The 20258-nt window shown below is 46.2% G+C and overlaps 1 protein-coding gene and 1 long non-coding RNA gene across 3 annotated transcripts in view; one reads left to right on the top strand and one right to left on the bottom strand.

Moving 5' to 3' along the window:
* The window catches only part of LOC142698116 (protein kinase C delta type-like), a 354404-nt gene that overhangs the window by 156688 nt on the left and 177458 nt on the right, over nucleotides 1–20258 (bottom strand). The gene's annotated exons all lie outside the window — the stretch shown is intronic.
* LOC142698121 (uncharacterized) lies at nucleotides 12247–13509 on the top strand. The gene is made up of 3 exons (XR_012865694.1): nucleotides 12247–12622; nucleotides 12705–12910; nucleotides 13397–13509. It is a non-coding gene; the product is annotated as an uncharacterized LOC142698121 (long non-coding RNA).

Raw genomic sequence — 20258 nt, 5'->3', positions numbered from 1 at the left:
CTCCCCGATGGTCACTTAGGCGCGGAAGTTCTTCCGGCTGCTTATTCTTACGCCTAGGACAGTTGTTCACTTGATGCTTGTCATCCCTACAGTAGAAGCAGAGACCATTCTTCCTGCGGAGCTCTCTACGTTGTTGGGGAGACACGGAGGCCCCGAGTTGCATTGGTTCATCCGAGTTTTCCGTGGAAGAACGAAGCAACGGAACCTCGGGAGCCATCATGGGGGAGGCAGAGGAGAAAGCACAAAAACGTTCAAGTCGTCGTTCCCTGAGACGTCGGTCAAGACATACCGCTAAAGCCATAACCTGATCTAGGGAGTCAGAAGAGGGATAGCTAACTAACAGGTCTTTGAGGGCGTTCGACAGACCCAATCTAAACTGGCACCTCAAGGCAGGGTCATTCCACCGAGAAGCTACACACCACTTTCTAAAGTCAGAACAGTACTCCTCAATGGGTGTCTTACCCTGACGTAAGGTCACCAGCTGACTCTCGGCAAAAGCAGTCTTGTCAGTCTCGTCATAGATGAGCCCGAGAGCAGAAAAAAAAAGATCAACAGAGGAAAGTTCAGGGGCGTCAGGAGCCAAGGAGAAGGCCCATTCTTGGGGCCCGTCCTGGAGCCGGGACATAATTATACCCACTTGCTGGCTCTCAGAACCTGAGGAGTGGGGCCTTAGACGGAAATAGAGCCTACAACTCTCCCGAAAGGAGAAAAAAGTGAGGTAGGGCACTACCAGGGTAGCATCACGCTGGTTGCCCCTCTGAGCCAGGGCTTGGACCTGTAGGGAGAGGCCCTGCATTTGCTGAGCCAGGGTCTCAAGAGGGTCCATAGTTGTGTCAGGGACCAGTTTAGAAAAGGTATATGGGCCTGTGATTATGTAATGACGGGGTAGGGAGACAGACAGGTGAGCCCTAATCTACCCGCCACTCAGTGCCACTCAGTCCCCTAAAAACAATTCTAGCGACACATTCCCTTTAATACTGGCGTTTCATACACCAGTCCTATTAAACAGTTTGCTGGAGTAAGATGCAACACATTTATTAACAGGCGAACTACTCTTAATAAATGTGTCGCATCTTTTAGCTGCAACGCGGCCTGTCATCAGTACTTTCTACATGCTGCGGCCTGCTGTAAGAGTCTGAGGGAATCCGGGAGGGAGAAACGGAGTGGTGAGGTAAGTACATTTTTAAAATGTATTTTATTGTCTGATTGGGGGGGCATACAGTCTGATTGGTGGGGAGGTATGGGTCTGGCACGGACCTTTGCCTTGTTACGCCCCCCAGAGATAAATCTGGGCCGCACTATACATATAGATTTCTGCTATAATTTACATCAGTTACTGGCGTAAATTATAGTAAAATTGTTGGCCATTTCTGCTAAGCCCTGCCCATTTGTTGCCCCCAAAAATTTTGACATTTGCGCATTTTGTGGATTTTCTACGCTAGTAAACTGTTGTAGAAAGGTTAATATATTCCCCCAAAGGCTACAGACCGTAATACAATATCTTAATGTAATCGATGTGTGCAGCAACGCTTGTTGTCTCCATTCTATGTCAGTGTGGGAAGTAGATGTCCGGCCTTATGATTTTGTGATATGTGATAGACCCAAAATCCCAAGCACAAAACCATAGAAAGCACAGGCCGGACGGTCTCTGCCACAATGGAGGGTAGGCCAGACATGACGGGGATAGGAGGGAGGATCGTGTCACAGCCAAAGGGGAGAGTTAGTGGAGGGGGATGGTCTAGGAGAGGGAGGGGATCCGGTGAGGGTTAGCCGGAAGTGCGCTGACTTCCCGGTCTTTTGGTCGGGAGCAGCGCACGGAGTAAGACATCCATCCACGCATCTCCCATCCGGCGGCCACCTTACCTCATTTCAGCGCAGCACTTCATTGAGCAGATGCGGGCGGCGGCTGCTGCATTCGGCCCCGCCTGGTTGGAGGAACAAGCTGCAGCGGTGGCCAACGCTCCGGTACCTTCGGCTGTCTCTCCCTCGCGCCGGGTCCGGCGCTCGCGTCCTCCAGAAAGGCTGAGCCTCGATGTGGCTTGTCGAACTCGGCGCCACAGAGGGAGCCCTGTGAGGGAACCTCCGGCTGGGGCGTCTGGCAGCACAGATACTGCAGCCGGTGCCAGGGTCGGAAGGAATCCCACTTCGCAGTGGAGTCCAGCGGAAGTGGGGTGGGTGCAGCCTCTACTTCCGATCACCCCTCCACTCGCCAGTTCTACGCCGGGTTCCATGGTTCGGACGGCTGCCCCTGGTGATGTGCCGGCTGGGTGTGGAGCCCCACGGCGATCCGGTGGAAGCAAGGGACCTGCATTGGGCCGCAGGCCTAGGTCGTCTGTTTCGAGGGTGACTTCCGGGCAGCGAGCTGCCGGCCCTCTGGTGTCGGTCGACTACCAGAGAGAGAGCTTGGGAGCCCGCCCCTCACCCACCTCGGTTCCGGCCGTTGAGCACGCCTGTGCGTTCTGCCATGGAACTGGGACCAGATCTGCCGAAGACCTTGAGGATGGGGAGCTTCGTGGACAGGACGGTCCAGCTGATGGGTCCACAGCACCTGTGCAGCTCGGTGAGTCGTTTTCACCATCTTTACCTTTTCCTGCTATACTTATGTCTCCTGTTTCGGGGGAGGGTTCCGCGGTTGAGGAGCGGTTATGTGATGTGGGGTCTGGGTTTGGGAATGTTGGGGGTGGGGGGGAAAGTCTGCGAGAGTTGGTTGGTTGCGTCAAGGAATTGTTAGGCCGGCTCGACGGGACGGGGGTCACCGAGCCCCCTTCGCGGTCTCCTGTGGCGGCATGGGTGGGGGCTGGTAGGGTAGGGTTTAATGCCCCGGCGGCGGTCGCTGCGAGTGTAGGAGCAAATACGGAATCGGTGGCGGTGTCTGTTCAGACCGACTCGGCGGCGGCGGTTGATGGTGTTCGGTTGGACGATAAAGCCAGGGTGGAGGTTTATGTGTGTTTTGAAGGACCTTTGGGGGCACACTTGAAGCAGGAAGTTTGGGAAAAAATTTGGAAGGACGAGTACGTGGAAATTTTTTCATTGTTGCCCCTGGAAAAATTTAATCTGGAGAAGGGGAAGCGAGATGAGAGTAAGAAGGAGGAGGAGGAAAAGCGTTGTTACCTCCTTATCCCTAAGACATTTGTTAACTGGTTGCAAGAGTTCGCCATTTTGGCCAGTGTTATTGGTGAAAAGGCTCCGGAATATTGCTCCCCCCTGTTTTGCTATATGGATGCCATCGGGGAAGCACATAGGGTATATGGGGGGGTAGCTTGGCTACGTTATGACAAGCAGTTTAGACAACGGAAGGCGGTTCGGCCCAATATTAGGTGGGACCACGAGGATATTGCCCTCTGGTTACGGGCCAATCCTTTCCCGGGAGCGGGGGGGGGGGGGCAGCAGGCCAATCTGGTCAATCCAGCTCAGGGGGCAACGCAAAGCTCGAGCTGTGCTGGCAATACAATGAGGGGCAGTGTAAATTCGGTGCAGGTTGCAAGTTCAAGCACCTTTGTGCTCAATGCAATGGGGCGTCCCACGGGGCATCCAAATGCTTGCACAAGGGAAAATGAGGTGGGGGTGGGGGTTTTAACGCCAGTCATGGGGGTAACGCCAGTGAAGCTGGAAAGGATAGTCAGGTTTCTAAATAGTTATCCGGACAGGGCCAGTGCGCAGTTGTGGTTTGATGGTTTTAATGTGGGTTTTTGTATCCCCTCCCCTCCTCACAGGGTCCCCTTTTCCATAAAAAATCTGAAGTCAGCTTACCAGCATCCTGACGTGGTTAGGGAGAAATTGGCAAAAGAGGTGGATTTGGGGCGCATGGCGGGGCCCTTGAGTTCTCTCCCCATCCCGGGTTTGGTCGTCTCCCCGCTGGGGGTTGTCCCGAAGAAGGAGGCGAACAAATACCGTTTGATTCACTATTTGTCTTATCCTAAGGGCTTGTCGGTTAATGACGGGATAGATCGGGATCTTTGCTCGGTCTTGTATATGTCATTCGACGCGGCGGTGCAGTGGGTGCGTTTCCATGGTAGGGGGCGTTAATGTTCAAGACGGATGTCGAGGCGGCTTTTCGGCTGTTGCCGGTGCATGCGGATAGTCAGCGTTTACTGGGGTGTTTTTTGGGGGGGGGGCGGTTTTTATGTGGATCAGTGTCTCCCCTTGGGTTGTTCCATTTCTTGTGCGTACTTTGAGGTGTTTAGCTCATTTTTGGAATGGGTGGTCAAATCTGTGGCGGGGGTGGATTCGATCATTCATTATTTAGATGATTTCTTGTGCGCAACGATCTTGGGCCCGCCCGTTCCGTGAGTTGGTTCGGGACATAAAACACGATCTGTTGCATCTGTGGTCGTTGTACCCGAACTTGATGACGGTGTGGTCGGATATTGTGCCTAGAAAATCCTGGCGTTTGGCACGGTCGGTGGAGCGGATCAACAAAGCCTGGATAAAAGTTAACAGGGCGGTGTCTGCATTTGTTGCGCGGAATGGCGGCATATGTGCACTGGGACTTGGAAGCTGGAGTTGGAGCGTATTGGAGTGCAGATGGTGTTCACCTGAATGATGTGGGAATGGATGTGGGAATGGATTTGTGGTGCTTGGGCTTGCAGGATGGCATTGGGAGGGCTATTTTGTTGTGGCGGGACTCTCAGGCTTGAGGGGGTCAAGGCCTGTTCGCTGTAGCTGGGAAGTCCTTGGAGTTAGACAAAAAATGTTAAAGCTGATGCTCTGTCGCGTAGTTTCATGGCCAGCCCCTCTCTTGAGGAGGATTCCGCTTGTATTTTGCCCCCAGGTATAATCATATCCTCTGTGGATTCAGACTTAGTCTCCGAAATTGCGGCTGATCAAGCTTCTGCTCCCGAGAACCTTCCTGAGAACAAGCTATTTGTTCCCCTGCAATTCCGGCTAAGGTTGCTCAGGGAGAACCACGACTCCGCACTATCTGGCCATCCAGGCATCCTGGGTACCAAGCACCTCATTTCTAGAACCTATTGGTGGCCTGGGTTGCTTAAAGACGTTAAGGCCTACGTCGCCGCTTGTGAAATTTGTACTAGGTCCAAGACTCCCAGGTCCCGACCTGCGGGTTTACTAAGTTCTTTGCCCATTCCCCAGAGACTTGGACCCATATCTCCATGGATTTTATCACCGATCTGCCTCCGTCCCAAGGCACGTCGGTGGTGTGGGTTGTAGGAGACCGCTTCAGTAAGATGTGCCACTTTGCACCCCTCAAGAAACTACCCAATGCCAAGACGTTAGCTACCTTGTTTGTCAAACACATCCTGCGTCATGGGGTTCCGGTCAATATTGTTTCTGACAGAGGGGTACAATTTGTTTCATTGTTTTGGAGAGCTTTCTGTAAGAAGCTGGAGATTGATCTGTCCTTTTCCTCGGCCTTCCATCCTGAAACTAATGGCCAAACTGAGAGGACTAATCAGTCTGTGGAACTATACTAAAGTTGTTTTATCTCAAACTTTCAAGATTATTGGGTCTCCTTCATTCCCCTCGCCGAATTTTCCCTTAATAACCGGGTCAGTAGCTCGTCGGGGGTTTCCCCCTTCTTCTGTAATTTTGGGCTTAATCCACGGTTCTCCTCCGTTTCACCTGGTGGTTCCAACAATACCGAGGTAGATGTCGTTCATCGGGAACTGTGCACAGTCTGGGCCTAGGTTCAGAAGAACCTTGAGGCGTCCCAGATCATCAAAAAGACTCAGGCAGATAAAAGACGTTCAACTAACCCTCTGCTTGTGGTCGGGGATCTGGTGTGGCTGTCTTCTAAAAATTTGCGCCTTAAAGTTCCGTCCAAGAAGTTTGCTCCCTGGTATATAGGGCCATACAAAATTATTGAGGTCCTCAACCCTGTCACCTTCCGGCTGGAGTTACCCCCGTCTTTTCAGATACACAACGTTTTCCTTGCCTCCCTCTTGAAAAGCTGCTCCCCGTCCTTGGCTACATCGAGGAAACCTCCGGTTCCTGTTCTCACTCCGGATGGGGTAGAATTCGAGGTAGCCAAGATTGTGGACAGCAGGATGGTCCAAGGCTCCCTCCAGTACCTGGTCCATTGGAGAGGATACGGGGCTGAGGAGAGGACTTGGGTACCCGCCCGGGATGTTCACGCCGGTATATTGCTCAGCAAGTTCCAATTTCGGTTCCCCAACAAGCCAGGCCCACCTAGGAAGGGTCCAGTGGCCCCTCATAAAAAGGGGGGTACTGTAAAGGGTTTGCCAGACACAGGTTCTGTGTCGACGCCCGGGGTTAATCAGCCTTCATCAGCTCCAAGGTCTGCTCGAGTGACGCGATCTGTTACCACTCAGGCTGGCAGGCTGAGGAGAGGGAGAACCTATCAAAGCCTGGCCTGACGGTTCTAGCTCCTGCCCTTGGTCTATTTTTACCCTCACTTGCAGCATGTTCCTTGCCTGTGATTGTCTGGTTTCCTGGCTCTGCGATTCTTGCTACTTACCTTATTGACCGCTGTTACTTATTGACCCTGGCTTGACTGACTATTCTCCTGCTCTGATTTGCTACTTCGTACTCTCCTGGTTTGTCTCGGCTCGTTCACCACTGCCTGTTGCGCACGGTGTTGCCGTGGGCAACTGCCCCTACCTCCCCCTTTATCTTCTGTGTGCCCTTGTCTTGTGTTGTCTGTCTTGCACTTATTGAGCGTATCGACCATCGCCCAGTTGTACGCCGTCACTTAGGACGGGCCGTGCAAGTAGGCAGGGACTGAGTTTCGGGTAGATTAGGGCTCACCTGTCTGTCTCCCTACCCCGTTTCATTACACTATGACACCTGATAGCTCTGCTACTTGATAGGAGACAGCGGCTCAGCAGACAGTATCACATATAATATGCTTAGATACAACGGCTTAGCAGACAGTACCACACATGCTAGGCCCAATTAGAAGGTTAATTGTGAAAACATTTCTTATGGTGTTTCTCGATAAAGGTCACTTGAGCTGGTATCATTTAAACAGTTAACCGATGAATGGCGCTGTTTATGTGGAATTTACCCTGCGGACTAATGTACCATATAATGTATTAATTTTTTTTTTTTAAAAACCTACATTTTGTGGGGTGAATTGAAAAAAAACCTGTAATTCCGCCATTTCTGTTTTGATTTTACAGTGTTCATCGGGCGGCATGAATTGCATGATAACTTGATTCTGCGGGTCACTACGATTATGGCGATACCAAATTTATATAGTTTTATTTTTTACAAAATAATTTGTTTTTGTGACGCTGCATTCGAAGATGAACTGCATAGTTTTTCAATGCAACAGCACTTCATAGGGCGGGAAGGGGTTAAAACCCACTCTCTGAAGCCCCCCTTCAAGATACATTTCAACTAATCTGGTCCCCATGGCAGAATCTGTCTTTCCATCTGGCACCTCCAGCAGACTCCTTTCAGTCTAGTTTGATTTCTTTTACCTCAGAGTTCCCCTTTTTCCCTTTTTTTAATTTCTTCTTTCCCTCTCCCCTTCTTCTCCTTCTCCCCCCACTTTTTTTGAACTATTTCTAACAGGAGCTGTGCACGATTAGAAAAATATGTCTGCTTTCTTCCAAAAACAGCACCACACCTATCCACAGGTTGTATCTGGTATTGCAGGTTTGCTCCATTGAAGTGAATGGTAATGAGCTGTAGTACCACACACAACCTATGGACAGGTGTGGTGCTGGTTTTTGGAGAAAGCAGACAAGTTATCTTATCCTGGACAACCCTTTGTCATGGATAGTTCTTGTGCGGAGATGCTCCCTGCATTATCCCTTTTCCTTTATGGACGCTGATATGTTCTATTCAGCTTTATGGCCTCTGTGGTAAGTACACTGCCAGTCATTAAAGGGTTAACACTTCAGACCACTGTGGGTGACGTCACAATGTATGAGTTGTGCAGTGGTAATAAATTCCTGTAGTAATGATGATGAAGGTGCTGATGTCATAAATACAAATGTTTATGACATAAAGAAGATTCCATATTAGAAGGTTTTACTGCCACATTCAGCGCCATATTGGATGGGACTGAGGACCTTGAGCTTGACTTCCCCACCAATACCGACCTGATGTAATTTGGAGGTTCTAGCAGGGAAACCCTTCACCCCAGACCACTTCTTCATCACAGTGATGCCATCCTCTTCATACGGGTTGTCTGTAATAGAGGGGGGATTCCAGCAGGAGATCCCCCTCTATTAGCCAGAGCAGAGACAGGTGCTACAAGGAGGCATCTGGAGGACCCGTCTCATCCGTGGATCGCCCATTTATTTTAATGAGTGCCCAGGTAGAGAGACATCCGCCTAGCCAACCAGATCAGCCGATTTATGTGTTTTATGTTGTTCGTTCATTGTATTGTCTTTCCTTGAAAATCTGAGAAAACGTACAAATTCTGCTACAAATGATATTTTGGCACCTTCTAAGCCCAGAGGAAGGGCAATCCTCCAGCCATGGTTTCCCTAGAGGTTTCCCCCACAGGGGGTTTTTCCTTTCCTGCGTGCTGGAGGGTGACTCTTCGTGAGTCGGAGGTTTGCCATTTTGGGTTTGGTCATATAATATAATAAAAGTTTTGATCATTTAACACCCAATTATAATGTTTTGTGTCTTTATTTTGCATTCTTTGGTTTGGTGATTGGGATTCTGGGTCTATCACATATCACAAAATCATAAGGCCGGACATCTACTTCCCACACTGACATAGAATGGAGACAACAAGCGTTGCTGCACAATTAAGTGTACACATCCTTACATTAACCCCTTCCCGACATTTGCCGTATGGGTACGCCATGGAAAGCTATGACTTCCCGCAAATTGCCGTATCCATACGCCAAATGTTTGGCACCGTCTCTGAATCTGAGTCTGTGCCATCATCACCGGATCTCAGCTGTATCTTACAGCTGACATCCGGCTGTAATGGCGGGGACTGAAATTAGCTTTGATCCCCGCCATTAACCCCTTAAGTGCAGCGCTCAAACGCGAGTGCTGCACTTAAGGTGTTTGCAGCTCATCGGAACCCCAGCAATGAAATTGCCGGGGTTCCGGTGGCTGCAATGGCATCCGGAGGCCTAATACTGGCCTTACGGTCTGCCTAGCACGGAAGCCGGTCAAGATCCGCCCGGCGTCGGAGCCTGATTGGCTTCCGTAGCCACCGGCAAGATGGCGCCGGCTCAGGAGCTGATCCGTCGTCATCAGTGGTGGAAGTCAGCTGTATGTTACAGCGGACATCCACCTGTAATGGCAGGAACCGGAGCTAGCTCCGATCCCTGCCATTAACCCCTTCGATGCAGCAATCGAAAGCGATTGCTGCATCGTAGTGGTTACTAGCAGATCACCAGCTCTGACAGGCAATCAGGACTGGCGACTGCTGCTATGGCAACAGGAGACACAGTGGCCTCCTGCTCTGCAATTACGGAAGCCGATTAGGCCCCGCCAGAAGGGGAAGCCTAATTGGCTTGCTGTCAGTGAATAACTGACAGATCTAATACATTGCACTACGTAGGTAGTTCAATGTATTAGAAAAAAAACATCAGACAGTTGGAACTTCAAGTCCCCTAGTGAGACTTGAAAAAAAGTGTAAAAGAAAGTATGAAAAAGTGTAAAAGAAAGTGAAAAAAATAAAAGTTTGAAAACAATAAAAGTTTCAAGTAATAAAATAAAACACAATTGCCCTTTTTCTCTTATCAAGTCCTTTATTATTGAAAAAAAATAATAAACCATATGTATTTGGCATCGCCGCGACCCTAACGACCTGAGGTATCAAAATATTATATTATTTATTGCACGCGGTGAACAGCGTAAAAAAAAACCCGTAAAAAACTATACCAGAGTTTCTGTTTTTTGGTCACTTTGCCCTACAAATATTGGAATAAAAAAGTGATCAAAAATTCGCCCGTATCCAAAAATAGTACCTATAAAAACTATAGCTCGTCCCGCAAAAAACAAGCCCTCGTACAGCTCCGGCGACAAAAATATTAAAACGTTATGGTTCTCACAACTTGGCGACAGAAAAAATACATTCTTTTTACAAAAGTAATTTTATTGTGCAAAAAGTTGTAAAACATAAAAAAGTTCTATAAATTAGGTATTGCCGGAATCGTACTGACCCGCAGAATAAAGGTAACATGTAGTTTATAACGCGTGGTGAACACTGTATGAAAAAAACTAAAAAATCTGTGCCAGAATTGCGTTTTTTTGTTTACCTGGCCTCCCAAAAAATAGGATAAAAGGTGATCAAAAAGTCGCATGTACCCCAAAATGGTACCAATAATCGCTACAGCTCGTCCCGCAACAAACCAGCCCTCATACCACTACGTCTATGAAAAATAAAATTAGTTATGACTCCAATAAGCCAGGAAATAAAAAAATATGCAGTTGTGCCCGAGGGGAACATTTCTTCTGTTTCAAGTGGCGAATTATTAAGGTTCTAAAATTAGGGAACCAGGAAGGGGAGAGCCCAAACATATCTGCTGGAAGCGAGGGTGCCCGTATTATACCAGGACAACACTTCACAGCAAAACTCCCCAAACTGCAAAGGTGCGGAGTGTGGACCAAACGGGGGATAAGAAAGGACGCCATTTATCAGTGCGACACCGGCCTGTGCAGAAAGGATTGTGTCACAGCGTAACACACATCTATGGATTATTTATTATTTTTTTTACCCCATTATTATACCCCCTGACTATGCCCCTTATATACTCCGCCCCGCTTACATGTACCCCCACATTATAAACGGAAACACCAGTAAGACTCCAAACAAATATAGAATCTGGGTTTATATTTAGGGGTCTGTATTTATTAAGGGGTCTAGTCTGGGGTCTGTATTTATTTAGGGGTCTGGTCTGGGGTCTGTATTTTGTTAGGGGTCTGGGGTCTGTATTTATTTAGGGGTCTGCATTTATTTAGAGGTCTAGTCTGGGGTCTGTATTTATTTAGGGGTTAGGTCTGTAGTCTGAATTCATTTAGGGATATGGTCTGGGGTCTGTAATTATTTAGTGGTCTGGTCTGTGGTCTACATTGATTTAGGTGTCTGGTCTGGGGTCTCCATTGATTTAGGTGTCTAGTCTGGGGTCTGCATTTATTTAGGGGTCTAGTCTGGGGTCTGTATTTATTTAGGAGTCTGGTCTGGGGTCTGTATTTATTTAGGGGTCTAGTCTGGGGTCTGCATTTATTTAGAGGTCTAGTCAGGGGTCTGCATTTATTTAGGGGTCCAGTCTGGGGTCTGTATTTGTTTAGGGGTCTGTTCTGCGGTCTGCATTGATTTAGGGGCATATTCTTGGGTCAGTATTTATATAGGGGTGTAGTCTGGGGTCTGTATTTATTTAGGGGTCTGGTCTGGGGTCTGTATTCATTTAGGGGTCTAGTCTTTGGTCTGTATTTATTTAGGGGTCTGGTCTGGGGTCTGCATTTATTTAGGGGTCTGGTCTGGGGTCTGCATTTATTTAGCGGTCTGGTCTGGGGTCTGTATTTATTTAGGGGTCTGGTCTGGGGTCTGCATTTCTTTAGGGGTCTGATCTGGGGTCTGTAATTATTTAGGGGTCTGTTTTTGTTTAGGGAGGTCTGGGGATTATAATAATTTTGTAGGTCTATCTGTATTTACTCTAAAAATATTGAATAAAGCCCTATTTGACAACACCATCACAAAGGAGCTTTACAAAGCACTTACACCAGTTGAACCGACAATCCAAACCCTCTACTTACTACCTAAAGTCCATAAAGACTCTAAGATTCCTCCAGGAAGGCCCATCATATCAGGTAGGGGTAATATGACAGAAAAAAACTGTAACTTTATTGACTATAATTTAAAGGGATTTGTCGAGTGCTTACCATCATACGTACGAGACACAGCAGATCTTCTGCAAAGGGTTGACGGAATCAATATAGAGGATGATATGTTGTCAGTCACTTGCGACGTTGAGTCGCTATACACCAGTATACGTCATGCTGACGGACTCAAAGCAGCTGAATTCTTTCTCAACACAGGAAACATGGAAACTAATTTCTCTAAGTTTATACTTACCTTACTTGAATTCGCCCTTATTCACAACTTTTTCATTTTTAACTGGTCTTTCTACCTACAGCTCCAGGGAACGGCAATGGGGGCGGCCTGTGCACCCTCATATGCCAATTTGTTCCTCGGGCTGTGGGAGAGGGATCTTTTCCAGGGTGGGCAGGGTGTCTCAATGGACCAGGTCATATTTTTTTGTCCCGATACATTGATGACATCCTGCTCATCTGGAAAGATACGCCGGCATCACTTGCCACTTTTATACATGACTTGAACAAAAATGACTTCAATATCAAGTTAACCTATCATTCTAATAAACATCAAGCAGAATTTTTGGACATTAAACTATTACGGGACTCTAATGGTTTCCTCCAAACTGATGTATTCCGTAAAACCACTGCGGTAAACTCTTTTCTTCATGCTTCTTCTTCTCACCCCAAACAGACTATATGGGCAGTACCAACAGGCCAATTCTTCAGGATCAGAAGGATTTGTTTCTCTATAGAGGTCTTTGAAAAACAAGCCTATGACCTCACTAATCGTTTTCTGGCCCGCGGATATAGCAAAAGATCGATCAAAAAAGCGTACTATCGTGCCAAAAGTACTCCGAGAGAGAATCTTTTATTCCCTAAACCGAAAAGCCAGTCTGAAGTACAGGTAAGATTTACAACAAACTACCAATCACGCTGGTTTCAAATGAAGGGAATAATTAAACAATTTTGGCCCATTTTACTCACAGACCCCACAATAGAAAAAGATATCACCAAGTACCCAAGTATCTCTGCGAGACGATCACAAAACCTCAAAGACTATCTTGTCAAGAGCTACTATCAACGTAATGACTTGAAGTTCCCATTTGGTACCCAAAATGGGGCTGTAGAGCATGTGGAAGTTGTGTTGCGTGCCCCAACATTGAGAGGGCGACCTCTTTTTCTTATTCAGCAGGTAAGAAAACCTTTACCATTACGCATTCAATTTCGTGTTCAACAAAAGCAGTAGTTTACTATGCTACATGCCCATACCCCAAAATATATATTGGTCTCACATCCAGAGAATTTAAGATCCGGGTTAGAGAACATGTAAGAGACATCATGGGAGCGGGGGCCATTGAAACATTAGAAACTTTAAAAGCTGTAGACACACTTTAAGACACACCATGCATGTGACCCGACGAAATTGAAAGTTAGGGGCATTGATTGCATCGAACCAAATATTCGTAAAGGTGATATATAAAAAAAAACTGGCTCAGTGTGAATCAAAGTGGATCTGGACTCTGGGGACTCTGCGTCCACTTGGACTAAATGAAAATGTGAATTTTGCTCCATTTCTCTGACCATTGACCTCCAGTGGGTCACTCTTTATAACATAAATGTACGTTGTATATATTTTATTTTAATTTGTATTGTTATTAATTTGCCCTCCATTTTTCAGTTTCTCTACAGATAGTTGTGTCGCTACTTTATTGGGTGACCTCGGAAGTAGGAATATTTATATGAAGACATGTGGCTAATATAGCGAATAATGACTCATATAACAATAATATGCATATTGATCCATTTTGGTTATATGATTGCATAGAAATATACATTTATTTTATTAAATGCACTAAATGTATTTTATGACCATTTTTATTATATATAGCTTATACATGCGTATATTTTATGCATCTGTTGTATATATTTCTATTATTCTTTGTTTCCACATTGGTTACACGCTTTTCACCTTTTAGTCACACACACAGTCATGTTTGGAATATGTTTCTGTACCATGTACGTATACTTTTTTCTTCACTAATGTCATTTCTCTTCTATTTATATTTTTATTCGTTTTTGCACTTGCATATTTATTTATATGTCTAAATATGCATATCTATACATGTCACTTAATATATATATATTTTTTATTTTTCATGATATATAGTTATATTTTTTTGTATATACATAGTTTTGTGTACACTTATACTATATGAATTCACATAACCAATTTTATACATAGGTTCTACTCACTTTTTTATCACACATAAAAACATACAACATATAATGTTTTACCAATTTCGGGTCACTTTATTTCATATCACCATCATACATAATATATATATATTTTCACTCTATTTATTTTTATGCATTTATTTCTCAATGATGTGCTTGACATATAACCATGACCGATGATAGAATTATAGTTCATAACGCCATCGCCATACTGTCAGTTTGGTACTTCATCCAATGTATAAATCAATACTATGTCTTTTGTTGCGACATCGTCCAGTCAGGCTAATCTGTATCCATACCCACCTATATATCCAGGCATGTACAGCTGTGCGCTTACGCCAGGGGGAGTGACTGGGCTATCTCGTTGCTCGTGCGTCTATATCCCAGTGGGCGGGGCTTCGCGACGTCAGACGTCGTCGATCCCCCGCCCGCCTGGATGACGCGTGGCCAGGAGTGTGCCGTCGGCCATCTTTAGACCTGGCGCATGACGCCAGTACGAGCTAACACATTGCCTGGATGAGTAACGCCCCTATCATGCCTGATTGAATGCTGTGCATGTAAATGGAGGGTCCCACTGGAGAGACGCCACCCCCGGACGAAGGCATTTCGTCAGCGATGATTGGAAACTGTCAGTATGTATGGACACAGACCTTTAACCGGTTAAGGACTAGGCTGTTTTACAGCTAAATGACCAGAGCAAATTTGACAATTTTGCTTTGCGCTTCTTTAGATGACTATAACTCTGCAGGTGAATAAAGTTCATCTTTGAATTTTACACTCTTCTTAAAGGACAGATAGGGCTTTGTTTTAGTGGCATTTGTCAGTATATATCATTTTTATTTCTTTCTCTAAAGTGGGCAAAATTGGAAAAAAATGCAAGAATTTAGCAATTGCGTCAGTTTATGATAGCTTTTTCCCACACAAAATGAACCACAGACAAAATTAATCTCCTTTCACATTCTGCCACTTCTCCTGTGCATGGGGATACCAAATATGTGTGCCTTATTCACTGTGCGGGCATGTGCCAGGGCTTGGCATAAAAGGAGGCTTTTTGGTCCAGGAATTCTGCACTTGACTTTATAGCCGCATACTGTTTTCTGGGGGGCCTAATGCTGCTGAAACATTAGAATCACCCCATAAATGACTTCATTCACACAAGTAGACCCCACAAGGTTTCCTTCAAGGGGTTTATCATATTTTTAGACTGTCCAGTTTTCTTCTGAAAGTTTCTTGAATAAGATGGATCAAAATAAAATTAGCAATTTTTTAGCAAATACGTCAGTTTATACCAGCATTTTTCACACACGGCATAGACCACGGACAAAAATAATCTCCTTTCACTTTCTGCCACTTCTCCTGTGCATGGGGATACCAAATATGTGTGTCTTATTATCACATAGAGAAGTAGGAGGGCGGACGATAGAAGAAGATTATTTCACAAATAACTTTTTTTCAAAGCTGGTTTTACAAAACTCAACAGAGTTTCTATAACACGTCCAAAATATCTGCTCTTGAAGCAGAAATCCCAAAATATTCATCTAGGGGTAGAATGGGAATTTATTTTTTTGGGTTTTCTAAAATAAGAAATTGCAGGTTTATGCAAATGGAGCTCTCCAGCAGATGAACTTTAGAGAACATGCAAACATGACATCCACCCCCCACCCATTCCCTCCCCCAGCCTTGGAGTAAAATCAGGGGAAAAATAAAAACGTAATGTAGGGCAAATATATTTTCAACGAATTAACTAAAATCTAATAATGCAGAACAGTGTGGTATTTTTTAAAACATGGCTCAATGCACAGGCCTGGTTGTAAGGGACATGAGGGACAGAAATATCGGGAATCTTTGCGGTGCCGGTCTTTTCTGCAGACGCGGCACTTTTTCTGGGGGTTGCTTCTGGTTGGTGTTGGGGGAATCCGACTGATGAAGTGTCTTTCAGTCAGTCGCGTGACATCCTCAGACTGGGGGCATTCTCGGGTGTCCTGAACATCAAAAATGAGGCCCTCAATAATTTTCTCCTGGAAATCCAGGTATGTGTCTCTGCCTCTGTTTTTTTTGTAGAGCACAAATGAGTTGTGGATTTGCCACCTGTAACAGATAAATGGCCACTTTTTTGTACCAGGTTTTAGTTTGGCGTTTTACTAAATAGGGCTGTAAAACCTGGTCGCTTAAATCCACCCCCCCATGTACTTGTTATATTCGGACCCGATCACTGGTTTGTGCTTGTCCGATGTTGCCCCTCTTTCCCTCACTGCCACTGTTCCTGCGGTATGAATCGTGCTTAGCACATACACATCTTTGCGATCCCTGAAATTGACCGCCAGCAATTCTTCAGATGCATAAGCACAGGAGACCCCCTTTACCATGCGCTTCCCCACTAATTGCTGTGGAAAACCAATTCTGTTTTTGCGCATGGTACCACATGCCCCAGTCCTTGCAGCATGCAAATGCCTAAACGGGCACACTGGAATAAAAATGATCACAGTACAGGTGGTACCCCTGGTGAAGCAGAGGCTGCATTATCTCCCACACGATCTTACTGCTGGTGGAAAGATCAGGGGGGCATCCAGGAACATTTATTGAGCGGTCCCGCACTTCATAAATCCTGAAGGCGGTGGTATATCCTGACCCGCTTTCACACAGTTTGTAGAGCTTAACGCCATATCTTGCCCTTTTGGAAGGTAGATATTGGCGAAAGCTAAGTCTGCCATGAAAGTTGAGGAGGGATTCGTCCACACTTACATTCTGCTCAGGGGTGTAGAGTTGCAGAAATAAATTATTCAGGGAATTTACTAGCGGTCTTATTTTGAACAACCGATCCCGGTTTGCATCGGTACTTGGGGGGGCCTGTGCGTTGTCATTGAAGTGGAGGAACCTCATTATTGTCTCATAACGAGACCTGGGCATTACTGCAGAATATACTGGGGTGGCTTGGGCGGGTCTTGTTGACCAGTAAGACCTAATGGAGGGCTTTTTGACAATACCCATATTTAGGGTGAGCCCCAAAAATTTTTTTAATTCCTGCTAATTGGTGGGCGTCCAATCTCTGGCATGGGTGGATGAAGGTTTCTGCCTTATATATTGCGTGGCATATAAATTTGTTTCGTGGACAATCTGATTTAGGATGTCGTCGGTTATAAATAAATGGAAGTAATCCATTTGGACAAAATTTGTATTGTCCACGGTTATGCCAGGAGTGGCAGTAAATCCGTGGATTCTAGGCCCAAAAGATGGGGCAGGTGCCCATACAAGAGCCTGGACTGAAGGGACCAGGCTGTCCTGTGCTACAGCGCTACTTGGCCCTGCGCTTTCATGTTCTGGAGTTTCAACTGCATCAGGGACAACGTTCCCTGAAGATGAACCTGAAGTGACGCTGTCATCGTCACTACCTAAAACAGGTTCCATCTCGGACGCCATCTCTGATGCGGTCTCCGACTCAGACCACAGCATGGCGTATGCCTCCTTGGCGCTAAACAACTTCCTCGCCATAACGTAACTAACACTAACTAAACAAATTATTATTTTTTTTTCTATAAAACACACAAACTAACTGCTATATATAAAAACACCGAAAAAGGCCATACTTACAAATGGACACAGCCAGGCCAGAAATGCTGATGAAAGGGCGAGCAGGTGCTTTAAATAATAATAGCCACTCCCACTAGTCTTGAGGGGAGTGGTGTGTGGTGCATGGGATGTGTAGTAAGAAATAATAAATGAACTCGCAAGTCTGGGGATCCTTGTCGTGGATTGCGAGCTTGCGTCCTTTTGGCCAAAATGATTACCAATACCCCAGGTATTTTTCATTATTATGTATATTCGCTTCTCTTGGACACAGCCGGGTCTTTGATGCTGGGAGAGCATGGTGTGTTGTTGTTTGGCATAGCAAGCAGGGTAGCCCGCTCTATGAATTATCAAGGCGTCACAAATAGGCTTCTACCTGGCTATACACGTTGTGCCTCATGACGTACACACTATCCCTCCATGTTTCACTCACTTGCACCCCATTATCCATTTATTTCTATTGAGGCACTTCATTTATTACTGCCCCCTATATTTCACTTATAGTATTACACTTGCACACACACTATTCATTTATTATTTCTTACTACACATCCCATGCACCACACACCACTCCCCTCAAGACTAGTGGGAGTGGCTATTATTATTTAAAGCACCTGCTCGCCCTTTCATCAGCATTTCTGGCCTGGCTGTGTCCATTTGTAAGTATGGCCTTTTTCGGTGTTTTTGTATATGTCCCTGTGTTTTTATCGGTTCTGTAACTGCTATATATATCTACACTACCGCTAACAAAAAATAAATCGCTATTGCTATATATATTATATATATATGTGGATATATATATAATTATATACTCCCTACCTGCCTATTCTAATAGAATAAAAGAAAGAAAGGTAGATAGAAAAAAAGATAGATGGATAGATAGATTGTATAGATAGATAGAAATCTATCTATACAGAGAATGTTTTATGAGTCTAACTGTATTTTTTTGTAACTGTAACTGTATTCTTCTGGCAGCAATTCTCCCGAGTCTCTTCTTCTCCTCAAACTGAAACAATGTTTGAGGAGAAGAAAAGAGGCAGGAGATTTACTGCCAGAAAAGTCAAAATAAAACAAATGTGGTCGCTGTGATAGGTTTTCACAGTGACCACATGTTCAGGGACCATCAGATTGGTCCCTGATACTCTGCCCAGTGCCCAGAGCTGTTGGTAACAGCGTGGGCACAGGGCTGTGTGCACGCGATCGAGTGCACACTGTTTTCTATGCAGAAATGCATGTGATCGCTGTGATTGGTTGTCACAGCGATCACATGTTCAGGGGCCAAAAGATTGACCCCTGACATTCTGCCCAGTGCCCATGGCTGTTAGCAACAGCCAGGGCATAGAGCTGTGTGCACGCATGCACAGTCTCTGAAGTGAAAGACAGACTTGGGGTATACTAACAATGCTCAGGCAAGGATCAGATGGGTTGGGCCCTTCTTATAGTCCAGGAAATCATGTGTGTTGATGATGGTGATTTCCTACATGTGCGTGCGCTGGCCCTTTAAGAGAGGGCACGAGCGTGCGCGCGCACCCTACGGGACAGAGCAGATCGTAGCAGAAGTGAGCGCTGGCGTCTCCTGGGAAGGAGATGAGAACCAGCGCTCACAGATCCATGGCTGCGGGCGTCAGGTGAGTGGACCCGATGGCCCTGGACGCTACAGTATCCCCCCTCTTACGCCCCCTCTTCTTGGGACTAGAGCGAGAGGAGCTTTTTAAGAGCAGAGGCATCAAGGTTCTCCTCCGGCTCCCAGGACCTCTCCTCAGGACTAAAGCCTCTCCAGTCCACCAAATAGAAAGTCCTTCCTCCTACCCTCTTGCAGTCCAGGATCTCCCTCACCTCGAACACATCAGAAGAACCGCTGGGAGCAGTTGTGGAACAGGAAGTCTTGCTGTAGCAGTTCAGGACCACTGGTTTCAGGAGGGACACATGAAAGGAGTTGGGGATTCTGAGGGTAGGAGGCAGCAGCAGTTTATAGGAGACAGGGTTAATCTGTTGCCGAATCTCAAAAGGACAGAGAAACCTGGGAGCAAACTTGTATGAAGGCACCCTCAAACGAATGTTCCATGAGGACAGCCAGACTTTGGTACTTGGAAGATACTGCGGCGGCTCTCTTCTTGTATCCGCTTTTCGCTTCATGCCCGGATCTGTTGCCAAATTTACAGGAAGTCCCCAAATGCAGAGTCAGCAGCGGGTACCTGAGAAGTAGTAGACACTGGAAGAGGGACTCTAGGATGTTGACCGTATACAATGTAAAACGGAGTGGAAGTGGTGGACTCGCTTGTGTGGTTGTTGTACGAGAACTCGGCTCAAGGAAGAAGCTGTACCCAGTTATCATGCTGTAAGGAAATGAAGTGACGGAGATAATTCTCCATGATCTGGTTGATCCTCTCGACTTGCCCATTGGACCGGGGGTGATAGGCTGTGGAAAAGTCCAATATCACATCCAGGAGTTTACAGAGAGCCCTCCAGAACCTCGAGGTAAACTGAAACCCCCGATCAGACACAATGTGAAGGGCAAGCCATGCAAGCGGTAGATGTGCTGGATGAAGAGATTCGCCATTCGGGGAACAGAAGGTAGGCCGGTCAGCGGGATAAATTGTGCCATCTTCGAGAACCGGTCCACCACCACCCAGACAGTGTTGCATCCTGCTGAGGGAGGAAGGTCAGTGACAAAGTCCATCACAATGTGCTGCAAGGTGGCATTGGGTATAGGCACAGGTTGATGGAGGCCGGCAGGCTTG

This window comes from Rhinoderma darwinii (genome assembly GCF_050947455.1).
Source record: "Rhinoderma darwinii isolate aRhiDar2 chromosome 12 unlocalized genomic scaffold, aRhiDar2.hap1 SUPER_12_unloc_12, whole genome shotgun sequence".
Lineage (NCBI taxonomy): Eukaryota > Metazoa > Chordata > Amphibia > Anura > Rhinodermatidae > Rhinoderma > Rhinoderma darwinii.
Note: the sequence above shows the minus strand (reverse complement) of the source record. Positions and strands in the feature narration are given on the sequence as shown.